Source organism: Megascapheus bottae, chromosome 9, assembly GCF_031878675.1.
Source record: "Megascapheus bottae isolate mThoBot1 chromosome 9, mThoBot2.hap1, whole genome shotgun sequence".
Classification (NCBI taxonomy): domain Eukaryota; kingdom Metazoa; phylum Chordata; class Mammalia; order Rodentia; family Geomyidae; genus Megascapheus; species Megascapheus bottae.
The window spans coordinates 58809872-58826687 of record NC_143517.1 but is presented as its reverse complement, the minus strand read 5'-3'; the positions used below and the strand labels follow the sequence as shown (position 1 = coordinate 58826687).

The following is a 16816-nucleotide window of genomic DNA, read 5'->3' as shown; positions in this document are numbered from 1 at the left end:
GATGGAGTTAATCCTCCTCCTGGGTAAGTTACACATATTACCGCAGCCCCTCCTGAAGTCTATGTCTGCCTACCTCTCAGTGCTCACTGCCTCCAAACCCATGAGACCAGCGACCGTCGTTCACTCATCTCGATAGTGTGGAGACCCAACACAGGGCTTGATTGGAAAGATCACTGGAGAAGGGTTTGCCAAATTGAAATGAATTGCACTGACCCAGATCCACCTTCCCTCAGCATGAGTTTTCTTCGGAAGATTTCCACATCTTCCCTCTTAGAGGAGCTAAGTGTCACGATTGACTTAAAAGCTCAATGGCTTCTCTCACTAAATGCTTCTTTCTCACTCAATTTCCAGCCCAGCATGAGCCAGCAGAGCCAAGGATGAGCCAGCACACAAGGATTTCTTTGCATGGACAGAGCAGGTCTAGAAGTGGCAGTCACCACTTCTGCCCATTTGTTACTGGTAGTGACCTAGACATGCAATGATGGCTCGAGATGGTGAGAAAATCCATCAAAGTGAACCATCAAGGGGGGGGGAAAAAGAAAGAAGTATAAGAGGATTTGTAAGCATGTGGCTAGTCTGGACATTTTTCTAACAGTACAACTGGTTTTTCCAGGGAAAAAGCAACTCAGGGATTGTAGCAGGCCTTCAGCGATGCCCTATGCTAGAGACAAGTTCCAAGAATGTTTTATTCTTTAGCAGGCTTTATGACACACTCTCTGAGATTACTTCCTTAGAGGTTTATAATTTTAGTTGTTCTTTTTGTTCAACCCTTTTGGATAAGTGGGCTGATTTTGTTTAGACATGAAGGCAGAGGAGAAAACTGACTCTGCTGACTTTGACCCTCAAAGGAAAGTACACATGAGAAACCCAAGCAAGCTAATCATAACTCATTGAGAAGGTAAAAACAAAGGAAGCTCATGAGGGTAATTCACATGCGAGAGGTGTGTGTGTGTGTGTGTGTGTGTGTGTGTGTGTGTGTGTGTGTGTGTCAAATAAGGAACTCTACTACAAACCTAGGTGGGGTTTTCAACATGATTGGCAGAGCTGAAACTGAGGAGGAAGTGAAAGTCAAGGAAGGAAGGGGACCTTGATTTTGGGACGCAAAACCTACCCTATCACAAATGTGCTGGGGTATTTGTTTTCTTGTCTCAGATTCATTAAGATCTGTGTTTGGTACAATTCTTCTTTTCTAACTTGGTAGGTCACCATGAAAACTGACTGCATGAATCTCACTCAAGCAGTTGACTGGCTGTCCCCGCAGTGACTGAATTCCTGCAGTGGTCATGTGGCATGATCCCAACCAATCATGGAACAAGCACAATTCTAGCCCAGGCCTGTTTCTCTGGGCATGGGGTTGCTTGATCAGTAATTCTAACTCAGGGACTCCCAGTGGCTTACTGCATACTAGAGCTGAGAGATACTCTGAGCCTGAGCCTTTTTCTACCCAGCTGCCTTTCTGTACCTTCTACTTTCACAGGTGTGAGACAGGCATCTGATCTGAAGGCTCGTCCCACCTCCTCCTACTTCCTCCTCCATTTCTTCACAGGTGCTTCCTCCAGTAACTCCCTAACCTCTAGCCCTGCCCCATGTATTTCTCAGAGCATCCAAACATCCTTATTAGTTTATTCAGATTCCCAAGTGATCAAGGAAGAGATTGTTGCTGGTGGATATGATAGAGAGGAAGAATACTACATAGCTTTTACATCCCCCCACCTCCATTCTTGGTAACATCATTCTACCAGAGGGTTTTATTTTGATCCATTCATATATATATGCAATATATTTTATCAGACTCTCCTACCTCTGTCACTGTCCTTCATCTCTCTGTCCCCTTCCCAAACCAATCTCAATAAGTTTCATTGTTCTATTTCCATACAGCTGCACATCAAACATTCTGACCATCTTCAACCTCTCTGTTTCTCCTCCTGCTTCCTACCAGTGCCCTCACACTGGACAGGATCCGTTTTGCATTGTTGACATTGTTTGGTATATGCTAGCTGTTCGGATGCATCCTCTTAAATTTAGCTTGATTTTTTTTTCAGTGTTAGAAATAACTCAGCAGAACAATGTATTCACCTTGTACACCAGTGGCTGTAGTTCTGGTTATAACACAATCATTTCCCTCTACACTACCCAGCTGCATGATGTAGGTGGGTGGGTAGCCCTTGCATGGTCCCTACATTGATCAAAATTTTAATGAAGCCCACAGTGGTAACATGACTGGACAGAAGAGCTGTTCATGAGCAAGCCTGGTAAACCCCAACCAGTCCCAACTCCCTGTCTTCTAGGCTCTCTATCCTGCTCCATTCCGTAAGTCTGTGTTTCACACTGACAGCATCACTTCAAGTAACAGTCTACGCTGAACACATCATCAGTCAATTCAACCCAAAGAAACTCATTTCTGCAGAATAAACAGCTATTAATTGGACAGGAGTTTTCAAACCAACCTTACTTCATCATTTTTAGCCTCATGTGCCTAGTTTTGTGCCGAGATGTCTTGAAACTCCTGGCTGTTGGTGTAAGAACTTACGGTTGGAGTAGCCCACATAAAAACTGCAGTTATCGGGGCTGGGAGTTTGGCCTAGTGGTAGAGTGCTTGTCTAGCATGCACGAAGACCCAGGTTCGATTCCTGGGTACCACATACATAGAAAAAAGCTGGAAGTGGTGCTGAGACTCAAGTGGTAGAGTGCTAGGCTTGAGAAAGTCCAAGGACAGTGCTCAGGCCCTGAGCCCAAGTCCAGGACTGGCCAAAAAAAAAGAAAAACTACAGTTGTCATAAAATATGCTCCTTTCAGTGATAAAGCTGAGAAACACAGCATGGTGCCAAGGAGCCCTCCGTGCACTGTAGAAACCACGTAAATACCACCACGAATCATTGCCCTACTTGGCAAATGAAGAAATTGAGGTGACACATGAATCAACTTGCCCAGTATGTCACACTGAGAAGTGAGCAATCGCATTCAACCTAGATCGGTGGTTCTCTGTCATCCCATCGCCTTTGCGTGTGTCTGATATGAGCACCAAATCCTCATTTTGAGTTCACTTTTCTACAGAAATGTTTTCCAGTGCTTCATTCAAAGTAGATCAACAAAGTGATAACTAGTAAAGGGCGTTAGAGCTTTTGCACTAAAATAGAGGAAGTCTGTAATCACCCCACTTAGTGCTTCACAACAAACGCTTCCTAGGGGGTTGGAACATTCCAGATCATTTGTCTGCACTGCTTTCTGCTGAAGCCTTTGATTTTTTTTTTTTTTTGACAATCTAATAGGGAAGCCAGAGATGCTACAGGAAAATGCCCGGAGAGATGACTAAAGGGATAGAGCTTATCTTAGCTTCTGATCTTGCTAGGAAGTTCTTGGTTAGGTCCTAGCATGCAATAGAAAGCTTGTCTTAATTTCTTCCATGCTATCTGCTCCCTGAACACACCAGCCAGCCCCTATCAAAGGCCGAGGAGGGCAGGATGGTAGGTGATGCTCTTACCCTCATCTTTACAAGGGAAGAAATAGCTCCCCGACTGCCTATGCATCTTAGAACACAGAAGGAGCACAGAAGATCACAGAGGAACACAGAAGGATAGACGAAAAAGAGGTGAGAGGAAGGACATTTGTATCGTTCATAGTTTATTACTTTAATCATCCCTCATGCTATAGTTTAAATGTCCACATCAAAACCCATACTTCCTTCTTTAGAGGAAGGACCACATGGGAACTTTACCAAGTGATTAATCCATAGATGGACTCGGGGATTGCTGAGTTGGTGGATGAGCTGGAGAGTGTGTCTGATACAAAAGCTAAACTTAGCAATGACCTTTCTGCCCCCCTCGGGACTTTGCACAGTCCACAACAGCAAGATGGTGCCCACTGAATTCAGCCCTTTGACTTCAGACATCCACAGATTCAGAATTTGTGAAATAAGCCTCCACAATCTATAACGTATCCAGCTGTTGGTAGTTAGTTATAGCAAACAGCAATTAACTAAAACACTAAAAGAAAATATATATTGATGACTGTGTCCAGCCAGCCACTGGGTGAGAAAGGTGAATCAAACAGACACACTCCTTGAGAAGGGGAACGGGAAGAGGAAGGAGGCTTGTGTGGCAGAACCTGCCTATTACACAGTGGTGGCTACTTGCACCCGCCTTGTTCATGCTTTTCAGCCAATCATGACAACCTACCACTCCTTTTGCTAGTATTTGCTGAGAGCCAGACACATGACACACATCTGTCAAGAAATTTGCAGGGGGGCTTCTTAAAAAGGCTTGCCTTCTGATGGAAAGAAAGGTAGGTGGAAGGAGGCTCTTTTTGCCCTATTCCTTCTGGACGGAGTTGAGGTCTAGCAGTATATATGATGCCCAGAGGTAGGCAACCATTTTTATCCACAAAGAGAACTATAGATGAACCTCAAAGAGTTGATGTGCAAGGCCTGGGTCATTCACAACAGGGAAAGGCAATGTGCATCAGGGACCAGCAAGCCAGTGAAGAGTGCTGAGAAGCTGAGCTCTCGTAAGGATGTGAAATGTCTGGTTTTGTGGAGAATTGCCATGGAGTCAGCTGAAAACCTACAATATCCATTTCTCCTGAGTCTATTTTGTGCCAAGTAATGGGTTCCATGCGTTTCAGGTCATCATTTTGCCTCAGAGAAATAGACAAAAGCTAATGACCGGAAAGATGAGGAATGCCAGTCAGCTCAGATTTCAACTTCTCAGCACCTCAGTTTCCCTACAAAGTGCATAGATACCCCACTCTGGGTGGCTCTCTGACATTCCTGTACATTGATAACTTGTTCTCCTCTTAAGACCTCACTATATTTAAAAAAACAACAACAAAGAAACAAATGTAAACCATTTCTTTACTTTCTTTTCCAAGAAATAATCTGTTTCTACATATCTATACCATATTGCTAACATTCAACTTGGGAGACAAGCAAAACTCGAGATTCCCTAATTTCTACTTTTGTCATTGCAGGATTAGAGAAGGTTTTTGGTTACCAGGAAACACTGGGTTAGGAGGAAAATAGGTGGGCAGGATCTCATCCACTTATACTTGCCACACTAAACATTATCAACAAGCACAAATTTCCCAGTGAGTACATCATCACTTACAAGAAAATATTTCTCCTTTTTAACACAGGAACAGCCAGGCCTGGGAAACTCAAGAATCTTTGCTATCTATTAGTGTGCCGGCACCTTTTAGAGGCTGCTATCTATAGGATGGAGGACAGAGGTCAGCAAACCACATCCCAGGGGCCAAATCCAGCCTGACATTTGCTTATCTGAGTATTTACTGGAACACAATTATGTTCACCTGTTATAAATCATTTATGGCTATATTCAACTACGGTGGTAATGTTGGATTTTGTGATAGGGAATAGCTCTTTTTTTTTTTTTTTTGGTGCTTTGCAGATAAAGATTCCTGACCACTGGCATAGTATAATAATATCAACAATTGTTAGCAGTCATTGAACCACAGTTACTCTCAGCTATTTAACAGTCATTTAAATTTAAGTCTCGGGGAAATAGATACCTAACTCCATTTTTCTGAAAGGAAGGAATGTGATACTTGGAGACATTCAATAACTAGACAAAGGCAATCCACAGGGAGCAAGGATTTAAGCCTAGTCACGCCCATTCATTTAGCAAATAATATGTAAGTGATTGCACACTGTGATAAACAATGCTATGCAATCTTTGCCTCCCTGAAACTTATGGTAAAGTGGGCAAGACTATCTTAAACAGATAATCACACATGCATAACTGTACTATGATCATTAATTACATAAATGGAAATTAAGTACAAAAGTAAAGAGAGAAAGGTATCAGGTACTGGAAGAGAGAAAAGGTAGACAGATTTAAGGGACTAAAACTAGGCTCACAGGTAAATGGATCCTGCAGCATAGCGCACATACTAAGGCTTAGTAGGGAAGTGCTGTTTGTGGCAAGAACAGCAAAGGAGAAAAGAGAATGTGGCAGATGACGAGAGAAAGCAAATGCAAGGCATTTCTTTACCAAAATGATGCCAGTTACAGCCAATGGCTCAGATAAATGAACCACTGGGAACAACCAAGGGGAAAGGAGAGATGATCTGCTATCCATCTCCATCTCTCGTCTGCTTGGGAGGACTGAGGCACAAGGAGGACAAGAGGTAGACAGGAAGATGAGCAAGTTACCAAAGCAGAGAAACTCAGATGAAGCTGAAAAAAATCTAGTAGACCTATATAATCATCCAACAAAAAAGAAATGCAAATCAAAACAACTCTAAGATTCCACCTCACTCCAGTTAGAATGGCCAAGATCAAGAAATCTAATAACAACAGGTGCTGGAAGGGATGTGGACAGGAGGGATCACTACTACACTGTTGGTGGGAGTGCAAACTCATTCAACCGCTATGGAAAGCAGTATAGCAGTTCCTCAAAAGACTAAACATAGAGCTCCCCTATGACCCAGCAATTCCACTACTTGGCATTTACCCAATCATCCAGAAACAAGGACATACTAAATCCACTAGCACAATGATGTTCATTGCAGCACTATTTACCATAGCAAAGATATGGAACCAACCCATCAATTGATGAGTGGATCAACAAGTTGTGGTATTTGTACACAATGGAATTCTATGCTGCTGTCAGAAAGAATGATATTGCTCCAGTAAGGAAATGGAAAACTTAGAAAAAAATCATGTTAAGTGAAGTAAGCCAGACTCAAAGGAAGATAGGCCCAAGAGTCTCCCTCATTTGTCATAATCAGTAGAAACATTAGGGTCTCCTAGCAGAGATTTACAATAGAACAAAATCTAGAGACATAAGGCCAAATAGTATGACACTAAATGTAAGGACCTCCAGGATAAGGAAACAAAAGCCATATAATGAGTGATTGTTGTCCTTAATGTACGATGTTATCTCTCATCTCTTTTGCTATCCCTTGGTTATATCATATTATTACAATATTTCACCTTGTTATCTGATATATTTTATATGTGCTTAATTGGTTATTTTAAATTGGATAGGGAAGGGGGGAAATCAAGATGAGCTGGCGGGGGGGGGGGAGGAAATGGGGACCATGTCATGAGAAAGGGTATCAATGCTTGTGAAGTTATGCACCTTCTGTCTGGTGAATATAATGTAACCCTTCTATTCATCACAATTAAAAAAAAACATTTTTTTAAAAAGTAGGTAGATCAGAGGCTGTAACCAGAAAGCCATTCAGAAGAAGTGACATTGGGCCAGGTACTGGTGGGTCATCCCTGTAATCCAAGCTACTCCAGAGGCTGAGATCTGAGGATCCCAGGATCAAGAAAAACAAAAAGATTATTATCTATAATTACTATCAAACAGCAGAAATGAAGGTGTGGCTCAATTAGTGAAGTGTTGGCCTTGAGCAAAAAAAAAGCTCAGGGACAGCACCTAAACCTTGAGTCAAGCCCCAGGACCAACACTAAATAAATAAATAAATAAATAAATAAATAAATAAATGTGATGTTGCATCCCAAAATGGCCAAATGAATGACTAGGAAGAGAGATGATGAGATAGGGAAGAGATTGGCATATCCGAGCAATAGAAAATAAGACAGTTCAGGGGTCATACTGAAGCTTCTCTGTCTTCTACTAGCTTTTGAACTATGTAAGCTTATGTTTTTTCAGTTGTAAAACAGATGCCACGATTTTTCCTAGTTCTCAGAGATTGTGTTTCTACTTCATTGTAAGGATTCAAGAACATGTTGTATTTGTCTCATAGCCACTTCCAACTTTTTTGAGTACTTCATTAGAAATAAGAGTCTCACAGACTTTCCTGCCTGGCCTGGCTTTTTTTCTTCATATATTTTTATTATAATTAATAGAGGGGTTACAGTTATACTCACCACATAGAAGGTGCATTACATCAAACACATTGATACCCCTTCTCATCTTTTTGTCCCCATTTCCTTTCCCCACCCCTCCCCTCATCATGTTTTTCCCCCTTCCCGTTCCTATTTCAAATAAACATATATGCAATATACCAAATTGCAAGGTAAGATACTGTAACAATATGAAAATAACCAAGGGACAACAAAAGAGATGAGAAATAATAGTACATTACGAACACCAGTCACACGTTATAGAGCTCTTATTTCCATATCCTGGAGGTCCTTTTATTTAGCCTCATCCTATATGGCCGTGTGTATCTAGATTTTGAGCTATTGTAATCCTCTTCTAGGAGAGTCCAAGGTTTGTACTAATTATTACAAATGAGGGGAACCATTGAGCCTATGTTCCTTTGGGTCTGGCTTACTTTACTTAATATGATTTTTTAAAATCCTGAAAAAGGAAATTAAAGGAGAACTGAGGAAATGGAAAAACCTCCCATGCTCCTGGATTGGAAGAATTAACATTGTGAAAATGGCAATCTTGCCAAGGGCTATCTACAAATTCAATGCAATACCCATCAATATCCCAATGTCATTCTTTAAGGAAAGAGAAGAGGCAATCCAAAATTTCATATGGAATAATAAAAGACCCCATACAGCAAAAACACTTCTTAGCAGAAAGAACAGCGCAGGAGGAATTTCAATACCAAACTTCAGACTCTATTACAGAGCTATAGTAACCAAAACAGCTTGGTACTGGCACAAGAACAGGCCTGAGGACCAACGGAATAGAACTAAAGACCCAGAAATCAACCCGCAGACCTATGGCCACCTAATCTTTGATAAGGGAGCCAAAAAATAGAATGGAAGAAAGACAGCCTCTTCAACAAGTGGTGCTGGCAGAACTGGTTAAGCACCTGCAGAAAACTAAAGTTGGATCCTTCTATGTCACCCTGCAACAGGATTAACTCCAAATGGATCAAAGTCCTCATGGCCTCCTGAGTGGCTAGGATTACAGGTGTGAACCACTTACTGGCTTATTATTTATAACTGCTATTACAATGTACCCCACTTTATTGAATTAAAAAAGCTACAGAAGAGCCCTGTGATAGTTTGCATTATAGTTCAGTTCTCTTCAGGACACACATCCCACTTTTTCCATGGCTCTCTATAAAACCACTAAATTTCCATAGCTCTCGTCAGGCTTGGTCAAATGAATTCCTTTGGCCAGTGATGTGTTAGCTACATCCTGTAGACTTTGAAGATAATTAAAGCACTGAGGTTGGGCTCTTCTAGTCTTGCCTTCTGCTGGGAGAACAGCATATTGCAGATCTGTGCGAATGCAGTCATAGATTGAGAAGATGCATGGAAATTACTTCACTAGGGACCACAGCCAAGGCGGGGTGACAGCTGACCTAAAGCTATCATGTGGCATGAATGAGAAATAAAAGTTATTACAATACTCTTAGAGTTCCGTTATATAGCAACACTGAAAGATATACCCAGAGCAGTTTATTTAAGAGACTCAGTAGGTCTGATAGGAGCTCTTACAGGAGTTACTACTCTCTTGAGACAGATATATCTAGAAAGTACAGATCTGGGAGACACAACTGCACAGACGAGAATGTCAGAGACAGAGCTCTGGTGAATGTTCATACATACTCAGACACTGCATGAATATGTTCATTCAAATCTTCCCCCACCAAAACAGGGTAACCTCTTCTTGGCTCTCACACCTGCCCTACATCTACATGTACCAACCAGATGACTTCTGTTCCTTTCTGGGAATCTCTATACAAGAATTTTCATCTTCTGCTAATAGCAGAGATATGGGGGGTGGGGGACACACTCCCAGAGTGTCTAAACCACCCATCCAGGTGGGGCCCAAAATTTGCATCTCTAGCAAGTTGCCAGCATACACCAACACTGCTAACTCTCAGACCTCCTTGAAAGCCAGAGGTAGACACTCTCTCTCTTTATTTAGTTATTTATTTATTTTTGCCTCTCCTGGGGCTTGAATCCAGGGACGGGGCACTCCTTGCTCAAGGCTAGCACTCTGCCACTTGAGCCATAGTGCCATTTCCGGCTTTTTTTTTTTTTCTGTGTATGTGGTACTGAGGAATCAAACCCAGAGCTTCATGCGTACTAGGCAAGCATTCTACCACTAGACCATGCTCCTGGCCCCAAGAACAAGGCCCTGAGAAGGATTATAGGATCAAATTGCCCAAGCCCAAGGATCAATTCCACAAAGAATGTCTATTGACATGCGCTAGTGGTTTTCTGAGTGGATCTTCCTTCCTCAGGGATTGAGGCAAGACACAGAACAACTTGTAAGTAGAACAACATTCCCACTCTCTGGGCTGGGGCTGAGCAAAGTCGAGACTGCTTAGATCCTTGCCATAAGTAAAAGGTTCACACTATGGCATCCAAAGCTCAAAACGTGGATGTAGATGCTGTGTGATCCTGGCTGAGTAACCTGAAGTAAACTCAATGTCATTTCTACAGTGCAGTTTCCTAATCTGTTCAATAGACAGTAACATACACTTCATAGTAAATGAGCCTGTTCCACGAGCTGCAGCCATTCTCACTGTGAGAACCCCAGCAGCTACCTAAATATTTGTGTTCTTTACCGATCCAGGTCCTGAAGTTGCCACTACTGATAACCATTGGCCCAGCCAATGCCTCTTGTCCTCTGACTGTACCGCCTCTGGATTCTGTTGCATAATTACCACTCATTTCTGAGAAAGGCCAGGTCATTCCACTCAACCAATATTCTCCCACTTCAGCACATTCATGCTCCCAAAGAATCTGTTTGCCTGTATTCGGGCCAATAGCTATAGGCCACTCTTGTGGTAGGCTGGACAGAAATACCATCGGCTAGAGTCACAAAGCTCACAGGAGACAAAGTCCTTGTTAATGGTAATGCATTTTTTTTTCCTTTTCTTCCTCCAAGAAGTCAATCAGTCACTAGTCATGCCTTGAAAGAGCTCAGAAAAATCCCACAGGAAAGCACCACAGATTGTTTATCATTTTGTTCCATTTCTCCTGTTTGCTTAGCAATCCTGGTAAATAGCTTTGTGCAAACAGAAACCTATTAATTCTACTGAGTTCTTGCCTAGGACACAGAGAGACTCAATCTTAAGATCCAAGGAGAGGTAGGTGGGAAATGTACTTTGGATTTAAACTTTTTGAATAAAGTTTCTCTAGGAGTTCTTATAAAAGTTATTACTATCCCCATGGTTATAATACTAACAAAAATGAAATAATATCAAATAGCTAGTTATGTATTCATTCCACAATGGTCGACTGAGTACTTAGGCACAATTCTTGGATGTTGAGGACATAACAGAACAGAGTCTCTGATTTCACTCACAGACATTCTAGATGATACATAATGGACTAGAACACATTCATCCAATGAGCTCCGGCTCTCTCTCAGTACTTTTGGGTACATTAGTTAGTCTGTAAGTGCAAGGAGGCCAAAGCTTTGACAAGATACTCATTTACCTACTTTGTAGCTGTGTCAGAAGGAATTATGACATATCTTATTATTTGGAAACAAGTAATGGAAAAATGATCAGTTCTTTTAAATGGGCTGACATTACAGATTATCATGCATTTGTTCATTCACTTATTAAATCAACAATTATTCTGTGGGACTTTCTCCATACTTAGAAATGAGACAACACTCAGTGAGACTCATTCCCTGACTTTCAAAACCTCTTCTCAGTCTTGTAGATGACACACAGTTATTCAGAATACTGAATTCGAAGAAGATAAGAATAACGGATTACAAAGTTCCAAGTCCGAGAGTCACTGATGTTGAGACTCACCTGTACTGGCCCAGATCCAAATACCTTGTACATAGTCTTGTAACTTTCCCAGTGTCCCTACAAAGATGGAAAACACATGAATCCTTAGACATCGTTCACACAGATAGGAAATGCCAGATTCAACAGTCAGAACTGGGTGGGTAGTTTTTACTGACTTCACTTTGCCTTTCCATGTAAATTCCATGATTGGCTTTTACTTAAAGGTCTAATGACAGCTAGGCTTTGCTGTCATATCAGATCATATCGACCTACAAGTCTCTCCAAAAGGCAAAACTGTTCATCCAATGGTGTTCTCTTCCAAGATTAGAGAACTCAGCCAGAGTTTTTCCAGGTTTGGATGCCCCCAGGGTTATTGTCCCTTCCTGTGCATGGTGGCCAGAGAAGACCTGTTATATACAACAAGGACTCTATTTTATTTATTTATTTATTTTTGCCAGTCTTGGGCTTGAGCTCGGGGCCTGAGCACTGTCCTTGGACTTTCTCGAGGCTAGAGCTTTACCATTTGAGCCTCAGCACCTCTTTTAGCTTTTTTCTAAGTATGTGGTACCGAGGAATCGAACCACTAAGCCAAACTCCCGGCCCCAAGGACCCTATTTTAAAGGAACAAAAGTCTTAGTTCCTGTCTCAACTGGCCCTGGTGATATCCAGTAATCTGTTGGACTTGAAATTCTTTTTCTTTTTATTTTTTTGTGCTGGTCCTGGGGCTTAAAGTCAGGGTCTGGGCTCTACCTCTTGATCTTTGCTCAAGGCTAGTGCTTCAGGACTTGAGCCACAGCTCCTCCACTCCTGGCAATTCTTTTTGGTAGTGGTATGGACATCACAGTTTCACATACTTTCCTTTGGACCATGATCCACAGATCTCAGCCTCTTGTGTAAGCCACAGGCTCTTACTTTGAATTTCTTTTTAAAGGTATTTTTAGTCATATCTTGAGGGTTTTATCTATGAATGTGGATGGTAATCTGCCCTGTAGAAGCCATATTTTCATTATTATTATCAACGCTATCACCGTCAATGTCATCAATATCACTATCACTCCTATTGGAAATTCTGCCTTCACATACATTCAGGGGAATTAGTTGAGGGTTATCAGAGTCTAGTCAGTCACAGCCACAAATCCTGAGAGGACAAATACCCAACAGAGTTGAGGTCTGGTAATCTTTAGGTAATCTTTTTTTTTCAATTATTAAGTAGTTGTATAAAGAGGTTTCAATTCCACATATCATTTATGAATACAAGGCAGATTGATCAGTGTTACCCCTTCCATAATTTTCTTCCATCTCTCCCCACTCCACCCATCAAACTTCCTAGTTCCATTTTCTCAGGTGCACATTACATATTGTGATTGTATTTATAATATCCGCCTTCCCTCTCTCGCGGCATGCACTCCCCTCCTCTTGACCTTACCCCCTCTTTGACAGCATACATTCCAGCTTCCCAATATTCATTGTGGTAAACTTCAAGTTTGCTTTTCAAAGCAGTTACATTAGGATCCTTCCTGTTCCTGTGAGGAACAGGTTTGGGCATATATGCATACGATGCTGCATATGTTGACATATGTGTTGATTATTTAGATCTAACGTTTACATCTAAGAGAAAAACATGCATCCTGAATCTCCTCATCACATCAGCACTGCTGCTTCTTGTCAGCCTGGTATGAAATGAGTTCTCTGTACAGGCACTGTTCAAAGACCCACAGAACTTTGTACAACTGCCGCCCTGACCCTCCAGCTCTACCACACCTGGTGTCATTCAATGATCCTTGTGGGGCCCTCTGCCAGCACTATCAGCCATGGTGGTAATAAATACTTAATCAGCATCATTGAAGTTTTACAACATTCTTCCCACAAGGCTGTATTTTCAGGTTCTCATAGTCTCTAACCTTTTTCACATGGTACCTGTGATTCTAGGTAATTGGTTTTGCTTGCCTGATCTATGTGTGTCACTCACTGGTTCACACTCTTCCAATAAATCTTAGCTCCAATAAATCTTTTGCTTTGTTTCACTTCTAACCAACAGCCAGCAAATCCCCAAGTTTTACTGGGAGTTGTTCAAATAAATAAACAAAACATTACTATGGTGTTCATTGGCTGAAATGAAATGCCGAGGAAGAGGACGTGCTGGACATAGGAGTGACTTCGTGGATGTCCACACTACCAGCCTAGAAGTGTTGGATATTGTCTAGGTTTGATTTTGTGGGGAAGGAATGGGATGCTTTTTCTTTAGAACATTCTTCCAGTTGCCTGAGAAAGCAGACAGAACAAGACGCATTACCGACATTTCATGACGCATAAACGATGCAAACAGAAATAAAAGACTTGCCACAGAGTTCAGAAGACAGCTACAACAAGATTGCAAAAAAAAAAAAACCTGATTCTAAGCTCACTACATCTGTCTTAAGTGGCTGCTTTTCCCATCTATCCATCCTGTGGGATACCACTTTGGTCCTAGCACTGTCCCTGAGTTCTTCAGTTCAAGGCTAGCATTCTACCACTTGAGCCACAGCACCAGTTCCTGTTTTCTGGTAGTTAATTAGAGATGAGTCTCATGGACTTTGAACCATGATCCTCAGATCTCAGCCTCTTGAGTTGCCAGGACCACAGGTGTAAACCACCAGCTCCCAGCTTGTGCAACATATTTTCATAGACATTTTGGGGCATCCCAGAGTATGACTATAGAACTGAAGTTGCATAAAATACATGGTAAGAAAAAGATTCCAGTGCAGACAGCTTATGCCTGTAATCCTAGCTATTTAGGAAGCTGAGATATGAGCATCTTGGTTTGAAACCAGCCTGTGCAGAAAAAGACTTTGAGATTTTCATTTGCAAATTAACCATCAAAAAGCAGAAAGTGAGATATGGCTCAAGTGGTAGAGCACTAGCCTTGTAAAATGTTAAGTGACAGTGCCCAGGCCCTGAGTTCAAGGCCAGCACAAAAGGGAAGGGGAAAGGAAAGGGAAATTATGGTTTATCCTCTGTGGATGCTGAATTTGATTTTGGTACCTGCTATATTGTATATACATTTACTTGTTTATTTGAATCAGGGAAGGGAAGGGGAAAAACAAGACAATGAGACAAAGGCCAAAGGATGAACCAGTGTAGCAGCAATATTCACAAGACAATATGTTGGGAAGGGATGGGGGGAGAAGGAGGGGGAGAAAAACATAGGAAGGGGTAACAATGTTCAAGAAATAATGTACTCACTACCTTACAAATATAACTGTAACCTCTCTATACATCACTCTACAAATAATTTTTAAAAAAGAATGTAAGCCTCACCAGTAAAAAAGGAAAGGGAAAGAGAAGGTTGAGAAAGAGGAAGAGGGAAAAGAGGAGGGGGGGAGGAGAAAAGGAGGGGAAAAGAAATAAACAAGGTAAGGAAAAGAAAGGAAAGGAAAGGGGGAAAGATTCCGTAGTCAGGGGCCGGGAGTTTGGCCTAGTGGTAGAGTGCTTGCCTAGCACGCATGAAGACCCAGGTTTGATTCCTCGGTACCACATGCATAGAAAAAAGCTGGAAGTGATGCTGAGGCTCAAGTGGTAGAGCTCTAGCCTTGAGAAAGTCCAAGGACAGGGCTCAGGCCCTGAGCTCAAGCCCAGGACTGGCAAAAAAAAAATAATAATTAAAAAAATAAAAGATTCTGTAGTCAAAGAAGTCTGGAATATGCTGTTTGCTGTACCCACTTTTTGAAATTATTATGTTGAGAAGTGGGGAAAGCTTCTGAAGCTTCTGCAGAACAAAACTCAAGAAATATGTTGCCCCAGTACTAACCACCAGGAAGCAATAGTAAAGGCAGAGACCACGTACTGATTAAACAGACAAGAGATTGGGGATGGATGGACAAAGGGGGATAGCCGCAGAGGCCATAAGGAAAAGGCTGTTCTGAACTCATTTCACATGCACTGTCAACATGATTTACTGGTAGACAAGATTTCAAGTGTACAAAAATACAAAGAGGAAAGGATGACTCTGAGATTTTATGACCAAATAACCAATAAATAGAACTTGCACTTCCCTAGGGGAACTTCCTCTCTGGTAGTAACATTCACACAGCATCAAAACTCTGGCCTACAGAGATCATTCAAGTATTATCTTTGTTATGGAGATTTGTTTTTCACAGTGACTAAGTTTATACTTTTTATTTATTTTGGGCTTTTATTTCTTATCGTTAGCATATACTAAATGCACAAAGTAAGGGATTTGTGATGATCTAGGAATGAGGCTCAAATTGGAACTGTATCTGCTGATCATCCTTTATCTTCTATTCAACATATCTCTTCTGTTCCCTATTTTCATACTAAATTAATTGGCAATATTAATATTGACTGATTTAGGAATGCAGCAGCTAAATTTCTGTTTGTTTATTTGACAGCTATTTATTTTTGCCTTTTTATTGGTGTTCATTAACTACATAAAGAAATTTTACTGTGATATGTTCATACACATCTGTAATGTAGCTGGATGAAACTCATTCCCTCATCAAATACTTCTAGAGTGACTACAAAAATAGCCAGTCATAAAGTTACAGTACAAAGTGGTAACAGAAGACCAGTGTTATCAGAACACATTCTATGGAACACATTCTAGGGGAATGCCATTTTTGTTTCTACTTGGCTGCCCAAGGCAGACATCTGCAATGAGATTTCCTCCCTATGGAGACCATCCACCCACCTGGGTTGCATTGGTACAGATGTAGTATGTGATTGCTGGTGCTGAGGGCCTGCTAGCCTCTTTCTTTCCCCAGAAGAGGTCACTAACTGAATAAGAAAAATGGTGCAATTGCTCTAGTGCCCAGTGCTTCACCACCACTCAGCGTTCAAGTATTCTTAGTGGTGAACAATCAAACTCAAAAATGTTACCCAATGGATCCTCATGGTCTTGCCATAGATTTTGGTTATCGTTGTGAAATATATTCATGGTGCCATCTGTTTATGAGTGTTGTTTTGCAAAGATCCCAGTAGGCAATCAACATATTTCTTCCTTAGAATAAGCCTCTGCTGCCATTTAGCCTAGTTTATATGTTAGATGACTACAGAACAAAAGAGATCATTGGGTTTTTGCAATGATTCCACAGCAAAGTTTAGATGAAAGCACAGGTTTCCTGATAACAAATTTAGTGTTGGAAGAAACAGTTTCAGAGTTTCATTT

General features: G+C 41.4%; 1 long non-coding RNA gene across 2 annotated transcripts in view; it reads right to left on the bottom strand.

Moving 5' to 3' along the window:
* The window catches only part of LOC150059241 (uncharacterized), a 48958-nt gene that overhangs the window by 13406 nt on the left and 18736 nt on the right, over nucleotides 1-16816 (bottom strand). Inside the window, exon 4 of one of the 2 annotated variants that reach the window (XR_016536621.1) lies at nucleotides 11674-11730. The exons of the other annotated variant lie outside the window; for it this stretch is intronic. This is a non-coding gene — a long non-coding RNA (uncharacterized LOC150059241). Of the gene's footprint in view, nucleotides 1-11673; nucleotides 11731-16816 lie in introns of those variants that run through there. 2 annotated transcript variants of the gene reach the window in all.